The sequence below is a fragment of the Notamacropus eugenii genome, chromosome 5 (assembly GCF_028372415.1).
Source record: "Notamacropus eugenii isolate mMacEug1 chromosome 5, mMacEug1.pri_v2, whole genome shotgun sequence".
Classification (NCBI taxonomy): Eukaryota; Metazoa; Chordata; class Mammalia; order Diprotodontia; family Macropodidae; genus Notamacropus; species Notamacropus eugenii.
Window position 1 is genome coordinate 372,098,215 of NC_092876.1, and position 14,566 is coordinate 372,112,780.

Consider the following 14,566-nt stretch of genomic DNA (forward strand, 5'->3'; position numbering starts at 1 on the left):
CTTACTTGAACTTCCGGGAGCCAGGATGGCGGAGTGCTCTCTCCTCCCCTCTTGATGACCTTGAAAGAACCATAAAATATTTCCCCAGAAAAATCCTGGATCAGTGGGAACAGCCAGGAAAATAGCTAAGGGGGATTCCTCCTACTGTGGCAGAGGCAAACCTGAAGGAAAGGGAACCCAGCACAGAGGAAACTCGCACTAGGACCCAGGCAAGCCTCAGCGCCAGGAGAGGAACCCCAGGAGGGGTGGAAACTTGCACTAGGATCTAGGTGTGCCTCAGCACTCCAGGGGAAAGGGAAGACAATAGGGCAGCTGGGATCACCATCCCCTGACCTTGCCTTTGCCTCAGTTCAGCTGAGGAGATCTCCTGAGACCAGACCACTCCTCCCACACACTTAACAAGCTAACCCCAGGGCTAATCAGAGAAACACAAAACAAAAATGTGCTCTTAGCTTTTTCACACAAGTCAGCTCAACACCAAGTTCTGCAGCTTCTAACTGAAACAACCAGAAGCCACAACACACAATCACCATCATGAACAAGAAAAAGCAAAAGAATAGCAAAAAAAACCATAGAATCTTTCTATGGGGACAAAAACCAAAACACAAATACTAAAGAGGTCAGTGGTGAGAATGTATTTCCATCTGAAACTTCAGAAGGGACTATGAACTGCTCACATGCACAAACAGTTCTCCTGGAACAGCTGAAGAAGGAAATAGAAGAAAAACTGGCCAATGATTTTAAAAGTATAAAAAAAGAATTCACTGATGAGAACATCTCTTTGGAAAAGAAAACTGAACAAATGGAAAAGGAAGTACAAAAATTAACTGGAGAAAATAGCTCCTTAAAAGAATCTGTGCTGCTACTATGTCAAGACATCTCACTGAATATGGCAGTTGTGGCTAACTGATTTCCAAACAGAATGTGAAAAGAATAGCTGCTGATCCTAGAAAACAAAGCATCAGAGATGAAATGGATCTGAGAGGCCACTTAGTCCAACCCCATCATTTTACATTTAAACTGAGGTTAGATCACTAGCCACATAGACAGTAAGCCACAGGGCTGAAATTTGAACTCAGGTCCCTTAGACTCTAAATCCAACACTTTTTCTACTGTTCCACAATGCCTCCTAACTCAAACTATGTACCAAAAGTTCATATGCTGTTCATAATTTCTAGAGGAAAAATGAGAGGGAAATAATAGCTATTAATTTTCATAGCAACTTATCAATAACTCAAATGTGGATCCAGAATCACACACAGATTTATTTGTGGACAATTGCCACAATTCATAGGAAAGAATTACTCTAGTTTTTCTAAACCAATATATGTATATACATATATATAAAATGTATGTATATATATATAATGTATATATGTATTATAGTAAGGCACTATATAGAAATGCTAGTTATTATTGCTATTATTACTCATTTTATTATCACTATGAATTTTCTAATGAACTGGTTCTCATTTGCCTAATTCTGTGCTCTTGTCCCGAGAAGTGGCCTGCACTTATGGGCTACTATCCACTACTAAGGATTTGTTTATTTTTCTAATGTTAAATTTTTGTGATAGACAGGTCATGTGCTAAATGGACAATAAAAGGAGGATATAATCCTAAAATAAATCATCCCTGAAGACTTTGATTTTGTTGTTATTCTAGGCAAAGGCAAAAAAGATTGAAATTATAAATACAAAACCCAGCAAAGATCCCCTTCTCTAATTTCTCTGGAGATCTTACTGGAATTCATTCCCCCATATGTCTCCTCTGATTCCATAGAGTTGCCTAGAAAAACATGATGTTATTGGAGACCAAATACAAGTGAATTTAACATCTCAACACTTGGGCCACATTACCATTTTGTTGTTTAGTCATTTCAGTTGTGTCTGACCCTTTATGACCCTATTTGGGGTCTTCTTGGCAAAGATGCTGGAGAGGCTTGCCATTTCTGTCTCCAGCTCCTTTTACAGATGACAAAACTGAGGCAAATAGGGTTAAATGAATTGCCCAGTGTCACACAGCTGGTAAGTATCTGGATTTGAACTCAGGTCTTCCTGACTCCAGGCTCAGCACTCTATCCAATAAGCCACCTAGCTGCCCCTACATTGCCATAGTTTCATGCAGGGGTGATACCATTGACATTTACACATAGATATACATGTTAACACACACAGACTATAAAATATGCATCTAACCCTAACAGAACCATGAAATAACCCACTCTACAAACTTCTCTCAACTGAGGAGGTTGATCTCCATTTTGGGGTCCAATGAAAATACAAGTTCCATAAGCCTTCAGACGTTAGTTACTAATGGTGGACACTTTTCTCTCTTTTATTTCTTTGCATTCAGTTCCACAAGAACGCTCTCTTGATTTTCCCCAAATGCTAATGCGTTATCTAATCCGAAATAATCCTTTAGTTATTTTGAATATACCAATATATGTACTTGGCAACTCCTATGGCTGGATTATAAGCTCCCCAAAGGCAGGGACTGTTTAACTTTTATCCAAGTAACACAGTATCTACGTACACTTGTATTACCAGTGCTTGGAATATATAGTAAGTTCTTAATAAATTCTTGTCAACTGAGTAATTGGATAAAACTCTTGACTTGGAGTCAGGAAGACCTACATTTGAATCTTGCCTTTTACCCATACCAGCTCTGTGACCACAGGCAAATCACTAAACCTCTCTCAGAGTCAGCTTCCTCATCTGTAAGATGGGAATAAAACATACAGCATCTAGCTTTACAGTGTGGTTATGAGATTCAAATGAGATATGGCAAATTATTAAGTGCTGTATAAATATAAATTATTCTTACTGCTATGTGCTGAGGTGGTGGATGGGACTGAAAACCAGAGTGATGGGACTCAAAGAAGGAAAATTCTTTCTTTAAGAAGTACCAACATATGAACATTCTCCCCATGGAATCTATTGCTTTCACCCCAGTATTGCCTACCACAACCCTTTGATTCTATGGTCAGGTAAGGAACCTGGGAAACACTGTAGTTCTCTGGGACCCTCCATAACCTTAGGTGTTGAGCGCAAAGAAAAGGGATACTAAATCATCAAGCAATATTACATTAAGGAGGCCGATGAGGACACCATGCCACTGGGCTGATGTCAACACCATCAGCCAATGCATCTTAAGTGCTTGTAATCTGTAGATGACATTCAAAAACTACATGCCATTTTCTATGCAGATTTTTCACTTTCCTCACTTTGAACCTGCTCTGTCCTCCCCTGGTCCTGGTCCATCTCTCCCCTCACATACTCCAAACTTAATCCTTCCTTTTCAGAGATTAAACAAAAATGATGAGCTAGGTAGTAGAACACAGAACTGCCTGTTGGCTACAGAGACCTAAAGCTCCAAGAACAAAATCTTCTCTTTGCTTATATATATATAAGCATATATACATACTCATATAAGTATATATACACACTCCTATAAGTTTTAGCACAAAAGGGCTTATGTCTATATATATATATATATACTCATATAAGATCCAGCACAAAAGGGAGGTAACAAGAAATAAATCTAAAAGGAGCTCTGAAAGAAAGCCTCACATGGCTGACCACCAACAGCTCCTGACCGATGTTTTCTATACATAAGAAAACTGTGCTTTTTGTTCTACAGTTCAATACTATGGGATCCCCCCCTCCAAAAAAACCCAAACAAACAACTTTCACACAGCTTATACCCTTTATAACTGACTTCAAAATAGGACAACTCTTCAGTTGGGGGTATAATGGATGCAGTCATAGAATGGCATGCATAACTTATTTGGGCAATCAAGTTGGGTAAGCACTTCCCAGGCAACAAAATACCTGGGAGCTCAATTTGATTGACAGGATGCCCACAACTGAGATAAAGGAAAGGATCATGGTACAGTGGGAAAAGCAGAGTCTAAAATCAGGAGACATGGGTTTGAATCCTAAATCCAATTCTCATTAGCCATATGACCTTGGATAAGTCATTTCTTTTCTGTGTCTGTTTTCTCTCCCTGGATAGGAAGAATAATATCTTTATTACCTAATTCACAAGTTTTTGCTTTAATGGTTAATAAAAATATGATTTAATGTAAAAAGTTAGGGAAATTTAGAAACTGCTCAACATGAGTGTACATACACACATACACCTCTCTCCTTTTAGGAAATATTTAAAAGAAAAAATTTTAATTAAATGAAAAATTCAAGCTTCTCTATGAATAAGAGAATCCTATTCAAATTCAGCTTCACTCCTGACAAACAGAAAAAACACACATAATTGATACCACAATAAGCAGACTGGTCATGCCAAGAAGTCTTATGTTTAGATACAACAAACTAATCAGTTGGTGGAAACTTTCTTAATACTAAGAAAGTGTCCTTTTGCTGATCTCTAGAAAAGATAATTTAATAAAATCCCAGATTATAGTCCCTGATCATGTCTGACTCACATGACCTTTTTTGGTGCCTTAGCCCTTTCTCTTATAAAAATAAGCAAACTATTGTGGCTCCCCTTAGGGAGGAACTCTGCAAAATAATTACTGATATCCTAAAAGTGCTTTAACATTTCCAGATGAAAGATAACCAAGTAATGAAGTTCCCAAATACCCTGAGATTCATGGTAGCAGTGGGGAAGCAGGGAATACCAGTCTATGACAAGGTGAATTTGCTGTGTTTGTCCTTCATTCTCCAAGAGGACCATGACATCCGGGGGATGATGACAGGACTTGCACTTGACTTTGTTTTGAGTGAGGGAGGGCTGTGAAGGTCACCAGCCTCACTTCTCCTCCTGAGCCATCTGGATCCAGTGACCAGATAGATATTCATCAGGATGACTGGAGATGGCCCAGGATGCAATGGGAGACCCTGGCCCTTTTAGGCTAAGGCCTATTCAGGTACTCACTTAGAGTGAGGCAATGCCTCTATAAGAGGCATTTAAGTTAGGCCTCTTTAAGAAGTAGCCAAGCAATGGCCCCTTTAATTAGAAAAAGAAAAAAAAATCAAGCTAGGAGGGCAAGGCCCTCAGGGTTACTATTCGAAAGAGAAACCGTTACCCCTGAGATTGACTCTAAGCCAGGAGGGTCCAAAAACAGCCATTAAGTGGAGCTTAGGTAGGGACTTATTGTGGTCCAATCCATGGGCTTCAGAGTGAAGAAGCCAACTGCACCTAGTTTTCCCAGGCGATCTCCCATCCAAGTACTAATCAGGTCCAACTCTGCTTAGCATCCAAGATCGGATGAGATCAGGCGCTTTCAGAGTGGCATGGCCATAGAGAGAAGACCACTAATTTTGCTGATTAAGAACCAGAGTGTTCAATTGATAAATGGTCAAAGGATATGAACAGGCAGTTTTCAGAGGAAGAAATTAAAGCTATCTATAGTCATGTGAAAAAATGCTCTAAACCACCATTGATTATAGAGATGCAAATCAAAACAACTCTGAGATACCACATCATACCTGTCAGATTGGCTAGCATGACAAAACAGGGTGATGATAAATGTTGGAGGAGATGTGGGAAAGTTGGAACACTGATTCATTGTTAGTAGAGCTGTGAGCTGATCCAACCATTCTGAAGAGCAATTTGGAACTATGCCCAGGGGGCTACAGAAATGTACATACTCTTTGACCCAGCAATATTACTTCTAGGACTGTATCCCCAAGAGATTATAAAAATGGGAAAGGGTCCCATACGTACAAAAATATTTATAGCCGCACACTTTGTGGTGGCCAAAAACTGGAAATTAATGGATGTCCATCAATTGGGGAATGACTGACTAAATTGTGGTATATGAATGTAATGGAATACTATTGTGCTATAAGAAATGATGAATAGGAAGACTTCAGAGAGGCCTGGAAAGACTTACATGATCTGATGCTTCATGAAAGGAGCAGAAGCAGGAGAGTTTTGTACACAGCAGCAACCACAGTGTGTGAGGATTTTTTCTGGTAGACTTAGAACTTCATTGCAGTGCAAGGACTTAGGAAATTCCCAGTGGTCTCTTGGGGCAACATGCCTTCCACATTCAGAGAAAGAACTGTGGAATTCAATTGCAGAATGTAGCAGATCATTTTCTTTTGTATTATGTTTTGGTTTGTTTTATGATTTCTCGCATTCATTTTGGTTCTTCTGTGCGGCATGACTAAGGTGAAAATGTGTTTGATGGGAATATATGTATAGAACCTATATAAAACTGTATGCCGTCTCAGGGAGGGAGAGGGAAGTGAGGGGGGAGGGAGAGGGAGGGAGGGGAAAAAATCTGGGTTATATGGAAGTGATTGTAGAACACTGAAAACAAATTTAAAAAACCAAATTAATCAGAAAAAAAGAACTGGAGTGTTTACAATAGTCACTTGAAGTTATGGGACACTATCTTAAAGTGTCCCATTATTTCAAGCACTCTAGTTGCTCACTGAGCAAAATACAGGTATAATTCTAGAACTAGAGAGAATCAATTGGAGATTGATCATTTTACAGATGAGGAAACTGAAACCCAGATACATAAAGTGATTTACATGATGGCCTATTGTAGGTTATTATGCCAGTATTATATCAAATGAAGTTTAGCTAACAAGATAAATGAGGGTAAGCCTGCTATCACTCAACAAGAATGCCAAATAAAACAGACAAAAATCTTCAACTTCAGTGATGCCTGTCTGGGAAGCTTTTGAGAGCTAGTGATAAGCTCCGAGGATGCTAAAACCAAAACAATTTGGCGTTAGCCAGAGTAATATAACTAATATTTGTTGGGGCAGCTAGGTGGTGCAGTGGAGAGAGCACCAGTGCAGGAATCAGGAGGACCTGAGTTCAAATCTCACCTCAGACACTGGACACTCACTAGCTGTGTGACCTTGGGCAAGTCACTTAACCCCAACTGCCTCATCCTGGGTCATCTCCAGTCATCCTGATGAATATCTGGTCACTGGATTCAGTTGGCTCTGGAGGAGAAATGAGGCAGGTGACCTGCACAGCCCTCCCTCACTCAAAACAAAGTCAAGTGCAAGTCATGCCATCATTTCTCCGATGGCATGGTCTTCTTTGGCAATGAAGGATGAAATACACACAATAACTAATATTTCTCAGAGGCAGGATTTGAACCTGGTCTCTGTGGCTACTTTTACTGAAGAAGTAAAGTCATCCTAGATCACCTAGCAGAAAATCTAGACAGTGGGAAGAAGCAAAGCCCAGGCTGGACATTCCTTAGCTCTGTAGCCTGAGTGGTTTACATTTACATTGGCCATCTGGAGACTCAAAGGCCTAGAAGAGTCTTTGAGAAGTCATTCCAACAGCCCATCTCCTTGCATCTGGAGAAGACGCCACCTGACTTGCTCCAAACAGAACTTATCAATTTTAGATAACCCCACCTCCGCAGTCCCATCTACCCCCAGAAAGCAATTTCTGCAACCTCCCTCGGAGAACTATACCTCTAAGTGACCAGGGCCATTAAGTATGGGGTGTCACAGACCCTGTCTGCCCAACTCTCTTAAACAGCATCAAGGTAAAAGGTGGAGATATGAGAGCTACTCTAGGAAGAAAAATTGTGTCGCAGTCAGTAAATGAACAGGGATTGGACTGTTGTTTAATTGGTACTAGGTGAGAAAAATCTCCCAGTGCAGGTCAGTGCAGTATTACATATTCTCAGAGACTGGCCTACAACATGTGTGTCAAACATGCCTGGCAACAGGCAGCCCACTCCCGAGCTGCCCACTCCCAAACTGAATTAAATGTAATTGGGAAATATTTAACAAAGTAAATGAGAACACAATAAAACACGATGCTAACATGTGGTTTTCTTAACTATTCAAAGGATCCCTCCATATAGTTTATTAGCCCTTGAATCTATTTCCATTTGCCCTAGAACTCTGAAAGGTTATGACTAGCTGAAGGTCAACGCAAGTTAAAATATGAATCAGAGGCAGATCTTTTTTTTCCTTTTTTAATATGTATTTTATTTTTTCCAACTATATGTAAAGACAATTTTTAGTATTCATTTTTAGAAGATTTTGAGCTCCAAATTTTTCTCCTTTCCTCTCCCCAACCTCTCTTCCTAAAATGATAAGCAGTTTGATATAGACTATATACCACAAGCTACTTTCAAAACTGTCCTGTTTCTATGTTTCCTCTTGAACGTCTGTTTCCTTCTGTGCAGTTTTAAATTTATTTTAATGGCCTTTTTGTGACATTGCTATAACAATAGCAATGGCTTAATTATGCCAATGACTTCCCAATCCTCCAAACCTTAATCAAAAATAGAGACTTTTTAAAAAAACCTTTGTGACAAGTATAGTCAAGCAAAATGAATGCACCCAGTGGCCAAGCCCCCAAAATATGCCTTTTTCTGTAACTTGAGTACATCATTTCTCTGTCAGGAGGTGAGTATTATGTTTCATCATAGGGCTTCTGGTAGCATAATTGATTATTGCATTGGTCAGAGTTTTTAAGTCTTTCAAAGTTTTTTTTTTTTTCACTTTAAAATGCTGTTGTCCTTGTATAAATTGTCTTCCTGGTTTGGCCAACTCCACTCTGAGTCGATTAATTGAAATCCAGGATACAATCCTTTCCTTTTTCCTTTCCGAAAACCTTCCTGGCTTAAGAGTGATTATCAGTAGTAACTGTTTCTGTTTCTCTCCCAGCCTGATTTAGTTATTTTTCTTTGCCTCATTAAAGGGGCCATCCCCTGACCACTTCTTAAACAGGCCTATTCCCTGAACAGGCCAGAGGCAGATCTTGATCCCAGATCCTCCTAGTTTTGTGGCTCTCCATCCATTTCATTAATATTCATTTTCAGCACCTAGCAGCTACTCTACCTGAGTTTCATTGCAATTTCCAAGGTTATGATTAATTTTAATTAGGACCAAAATACCAGTACACTTTATCCACTGGCACACAAACAACAAATACTTCTTCTTCTTTTTGAAGCATTTTATAATCATCAACTAATTAACCCACCTGCTGATTCTTTCAAGAGAAGGCAATTTCATTTTCCTAGTGTTCTGGAGGGGGAGGTTAAAGGGCATGAAGGTTTTCTAGTTTTAAGTAACACAAGTTAGTTAGGCCAAAGTGAGCTGAACTGAAGATTCGTTAACATTTTTTCTCAGAAGGAACTACTTCTAATTTCTTCAAAGATCACTGTGGGGAGGAATGGGTGCCAAGAATATCTATTGTTGACAATGAAGTCCCTGAGAAAAATGGAGGAAAGGTGTATCAATGCTGACAAGGACTTCCCTAAACAGAATCAAGGAATGATATCAGCATTGTGTTCATCAATTAATTACTAAGCATCTGTTAGAGATAATTGCTGTACCAGCAAATAGAGGAAAGAGAGGGACTGGGAGTGTGATTCCACTGATAGAGAGAACTCCAGGATAAGGAAATTTCCCCTGCCAATGTAAGTTGACACCTTCCCTGCAACCTAGAGGATCATAGATTTAGAGTAGGAAATGACCTCAAAGGCCATTAAGTATAATCTCCTCATTCTACAGCTGTGGATGAGGTTGGTTAAGTGACTTGCCCAGGATAACAGAACTAGTATTTGTCAGGACCGAGACCGGATCTCTGTGGCTCTTTGATCAGTTCTTGATCCACTACGCCTCTGACTAGGGGAGATACTAAAGTCAATATGACATGATCTCTGATTTGGGGGAGTGTACAATCTAGTTGTTGGCTATAGAAGGACCAAATTATTTTGACTATTATATAATACACAAATTAAAAATAAAAGATATATGAAGAAAGATGCTATCTGAATTCAGAGAAAGAACTAATAAATAGAAGTAACGATAGAATAATTTCACTCACACACACACATACACACATATATATACATATACACATATACAGCATTATATCTAATGGTAGCCATCTCTAGGGCAAGTGGGGGTGGGGAGAGGGGAAAAAAAGAAATTTACAAGATAATTTTGTTCTGTATTTGGAGGCAATAGCAAGTTGTACTTGGAAGATTTGTTGTTTCGTGTTCAATTATCTTTTTTATTGTACTGTGCTATGGAAATACTTATTTTGTTCCCTGAATTGAAAATAAAATAAATTTTTAAAAAAGATCTTAGGGTTCCCTGACCTAGACCATACTGATCCTTGATTTCCAGTCCCATGCTTCAACCTGGAATACCACAGACTACATCAAAGACACTGAAGAAGTCAGAGAGTCTTATGGGGATGCTACAGCTTTTATAACACACTGTCTGACTGTCCCCTTCCATGGGGACAAGAACATTTCACAATGGCGTAGGTTGACAATTTTCATCAGGTTTGTTTTTCCCTTAAATTGCTTCTGGGAAACCATTTAGGAATCTCAGACTTTAATCACGGATCAACGCTTTATACAAGAGGGAAATGTTATTGGGCATTGTTAATATGGCAGGTGTTGTATCACTGAATTACAGACACAACCCTACCTCAATTAAACAGCTATAATATAATAAGACACAGGATAATTTGGTGAGGTCCTGTAGAAACCTAAAATTCACACAATATATAGTGAAGGGAATAGTTTTAAGAGGGGTCCATAGGCTTCACCAGATTGCCAAAAGGGTTTATGATATACAAGGTTCACATTCTCTGTACTCAAGCTTTTCAGGTTAACAACAAGTCTAACAATAGAAGCTATGCAGTTGGAGAGAGTTCTCAATTGAGTTTCAGATAGTCAGTCCAAGTCCACTGTACTCTGGGAAACCATTACCTACAAGCAACAATAGGATTCAGTTTCCAAGGCAACCTAGTGAGCTTTACTAGGGCTGAGGTGGTAGGCTGCCTTTGCCTATATCTGACCTTCTGGAGATAACTGGGGTGGGGGTGGGGATGGGGGCAAGGGAGGCAAAATGCAGAACTCCCATTTTCTAACAGATCTGGGCTACATAAAATTATGACTTACATTAAAATAGTATACAAAGTGCTTTACTCACAACAATCCCAAGAGGTAGATAGTGTTAAGATTATTGTCATTCTTATTTTTACTTGTCTGTGGTTAAACAACTAGGAAATTCAGACTCAGATCTCCTTGGCTCTAGGTTGTGAACTATTTCCATTACATGCTCCCATTCTGGCTCTCAGCAAGGCTGGGGGAAAGTCTCAACTGATAAATCTATTCTTCTGGCCATTGATTTGACGGTATAGAAAAATGATATCTAAACAAAGTTAGCTGATGACATCCAAGTGAGTAGGTCAACCATTCTGTGTATGTTTGACAGGTAACAAAATGAAAATAGCTCTTAAGTAACACATTGAAGGAACAGCTGGAATATAAGATGCATATTTTTCTACAGGTTTGACAGGTTTAGTTGCACTCTCAGTTCCCAACTCAAAGTGAACTCTGGAATTCCTCACTAAAATAGAGAAGAGGCTTAAGAAAAGAAGGAGGTTTTATCAGAAGGACATTCAAAGAAAAGCACATTAACTGCTTCAGTTTCAGCCTCGGAGGAGTATTAATGTGACTCAAAATAAGGAAGATATAGCTAGAAAAGGAAGACATATTAAAAACAAACTTCCAGCCCTGTGCTGAGATTTCATGTCACAAGCACTGAGTCACTTATCATTTGAATTTCATTTAGATGGCAAATCAAAAGAGGCATCTAGCTGGAGAAAGAGAAGAGTATTAAATATTAAAAAGTAACTAAATCAACCATTTAGCACACCTGTAAGTGATTCAAATAGGGTTATGTTCACAGTTTTATTTGGAAAAACTTTACACATAGCATCTATTATTCTATATGTATATATGTGTGACCTTCCTGAGGAAAATTCAGTACATGAGCTTGTGATTTATAAATAGATTAGCAGATGACTGTGCCACTGTTAAGAGGATGCATCACTTTTCAAAAGGATTTACTCTAAGATTCATTTAATAAAGTACACAAGAGAGGGTAACCAGGATGAGAAACAACTTCAAGATCATGTAACATGAGAATTTGCTGAAGAAACTTACTGGGACCAAGGAAGAGTTGGATCTGGGGGAATGTGGAGTGGGGAAGAAGATGGATGATAAATGATAATTATCTCAAAGTATTTGAAGGGTTGTAATAAGGAAAAGGTATTCCATTTGTTTTCTTTTGCTCAAGAAGGGGAAGAACTAAGAACAATGATTGTAAGTTGCAAAAAAAAAAAATAAATAAAATTAAAAAAACAGACTCAGTGTAAAGAAAATGTTCCTAATTATTAGAGGGTTCCAAAAGTGAAACAAACTGTCTCAGAAGGTAATGTGTTTCTCCTTTTGGGAGGTTTTCAAGCAAAGACTAGATAACTACTTTGGGGGCTCATAGTCAAGAGTATTCTTGTTCAGATATTGTTGGACTAGAGGTGCTGTGAGATATCTTCCAACTCAGATATTCTTTGAAACAACAAACTACCCTGGGACAGTTGAGATATTATTCAATTCACAAAAACGTGATTCATATCTAACTTTTTCCAAGCGCATCTTTAGAATAAAGCAAGGAAGATCCATAACAAGAAATGTGATCAGATTTCTAATTGAATGACCTGGGCAAGTCACTTAACCTCTATTTGCCTTAGTTGCCTCAACAGAAAAATAAAGCTTGAAAGTTTGGAAAATGAAAAATGAAGCCCACCTCCCAAGGGTTATGGTGTGGATCAAAGAAATAATATGTATAAAGTACCTGACATATAGTAGATACTATATATAGATACTATATACATGCTAAATAATAATGGTTCTTTTAAGGTTCCTAATATTCCAATTTGTGACTGAATCATTCTGTAATTTTTTCCTCTTGAATTCCAGAACAATATACAGCCATGGACACATATCCACATAAGCATACATATCAAAATGGATTATCGCCATTTACAGAATTTTGGAATGTCTACTTTATTATTTTAAGAAGCTGTCAATGCTAGAGAGGTGCAGAAGTTCCCCCTCCCCCCAAAAAAATCACATTTTTCTCCATTTTGGCAAGCATCCTGCTATTTAAGCTTCAAAGACTCAAAGAGAATGTGAACAGTGTAGAGCCATCCATCACCATCATCCACTGATCTAACATATAATTCCTACTGCCAAGGGCATATGAGGGGTGATTCTGCCTTAGCAGGAACAGTGTTAGGAAAAAAAAACCATTCACCTCAAAATAACCACCAAAGCTTACTTATTAAAACATTCTGGTCTGAAAAGTCAGTAGATGAATGCCAGTTGATAAGCCTAAAATGAGCCAATTAGTGTGAAGGCATGAAACAAGGTAGAGTTTTCTTTGTTATTGTAAAGATCTCTATATTGTACTACTTACTATGCCAAGCCTTTGTAGGATGAAACACATACACACATCAAAAAAAAAAAAATCAAGAAAAACATCAATGCTAAATAGAAAAAGGAAAGGAAATAGAGTATGTCCAAGGGGCACTTCTGGCATCTTCTTAATACGACTTAGCACTTTCACAGTGCTTTTCATCTTCAAAGCACTTGACGAACATTAGCTAATTAATCCTTACAACAGCCTTGCAAGGTAAAGGAGGATTATCTCCATTTTACAGATGGGGAAATGGAATATTTTGAACACACAGAAAAAATCTAGTGACAGTCTGACATAATTGCTGGAAGCTGGGTTTAGATCTGTTCTTTGCAGTCTAATCAAGCCTGCCCATGTGTCCCAACCCTGATCTAGCCTGAGAGCCTTTTCAGACAAGTCATTACTGACTGTTGCTAACTCTGCGGCGGTTGGGCCAGACAAAGGTCCACAGGCAAGACAGAGGTTTCACTCATCTAAGATGAAATGATGCTGTGCTGCCTCACTGAACCCTTCAAAACTGATGATTAATTCATAGCTCATTTGACTGGGGTGGCTAGGGACAGTCTTGCTTGAAGGTGGATGAAGGTGAGCTAGATGACCTCTTGTACCTACTCCTTCCTCTTCTCTATCATAGTTGAACATCATCAAACAATGCCAAGAAAATAACATACCACCATGTGGTGCTTTTGATATTTGTACCTGTTTTATCACAAAACACTCTGATCAAATCCTATACCAAACACCAATTGTAGCCATTGCGATATAAATGCTGATATGAAAGCTCTTGTGTCATCTGATTATTGACTATTGTTGGGAAATAACTCTAAATCAGGATGATCCTGAGACTTTTAAAAGTCACTAAAAACTCCATAGTGACACAGGCAGATCAATTTCTCTCCTTCCGGAATGTCTTTGGACTGGATCTACTCTTGTTGCTAGGCAGCCATTACCACATTAATTTTCTGGTCCAGCCCTATAGTTTCATGAGAATAGGGAACAAAATAAATGCTCTCCACCAATGCATAGTTGTAATTCATGTGTAACTTAAAAGTTTTAGAAAATGTCTTGGGGACACTGAGGCGTTAAAGGACTTGCCCATAGTCACACAACTAGTAAGTATCAGAAGTGAGACTAGAATCCAGGTCTTCTTGACTCTCTCCAAGTCAGCTTGGATATGCTGGAGCCAGCTTGAATTGACTCTGGGCTGAGTGTTAAGTTTTCAGCATTTGTATCTCCAAAATTTGCAAACACTACAAATCATTTTTAAAGTGATGGGAAAATGTCAGTAAGGCTAATTAAACGTAAAAGTGTACTGTGACTACATT

General features: G+C 38.7%; 1 protein-coding gene and 1 pseudogene across 1 annotated transcript in view; both read right to left on the bottom strand.

The window, feature by feature from the left end:
• Positions 1–14,566, bottom strand: part of NHS (NHS actin remodeling regulator) — a 443,126-nt gene that overhangs the window by 369,964 nt on the left and 58,596 nt on the right. The gene's annotated exons all lie outside the window — the stretch shown is intronic.
• Positions 5,149–5,267, bottom strand: LOC140509415 (5S ribosomal RNA; annotated as a pseudogene).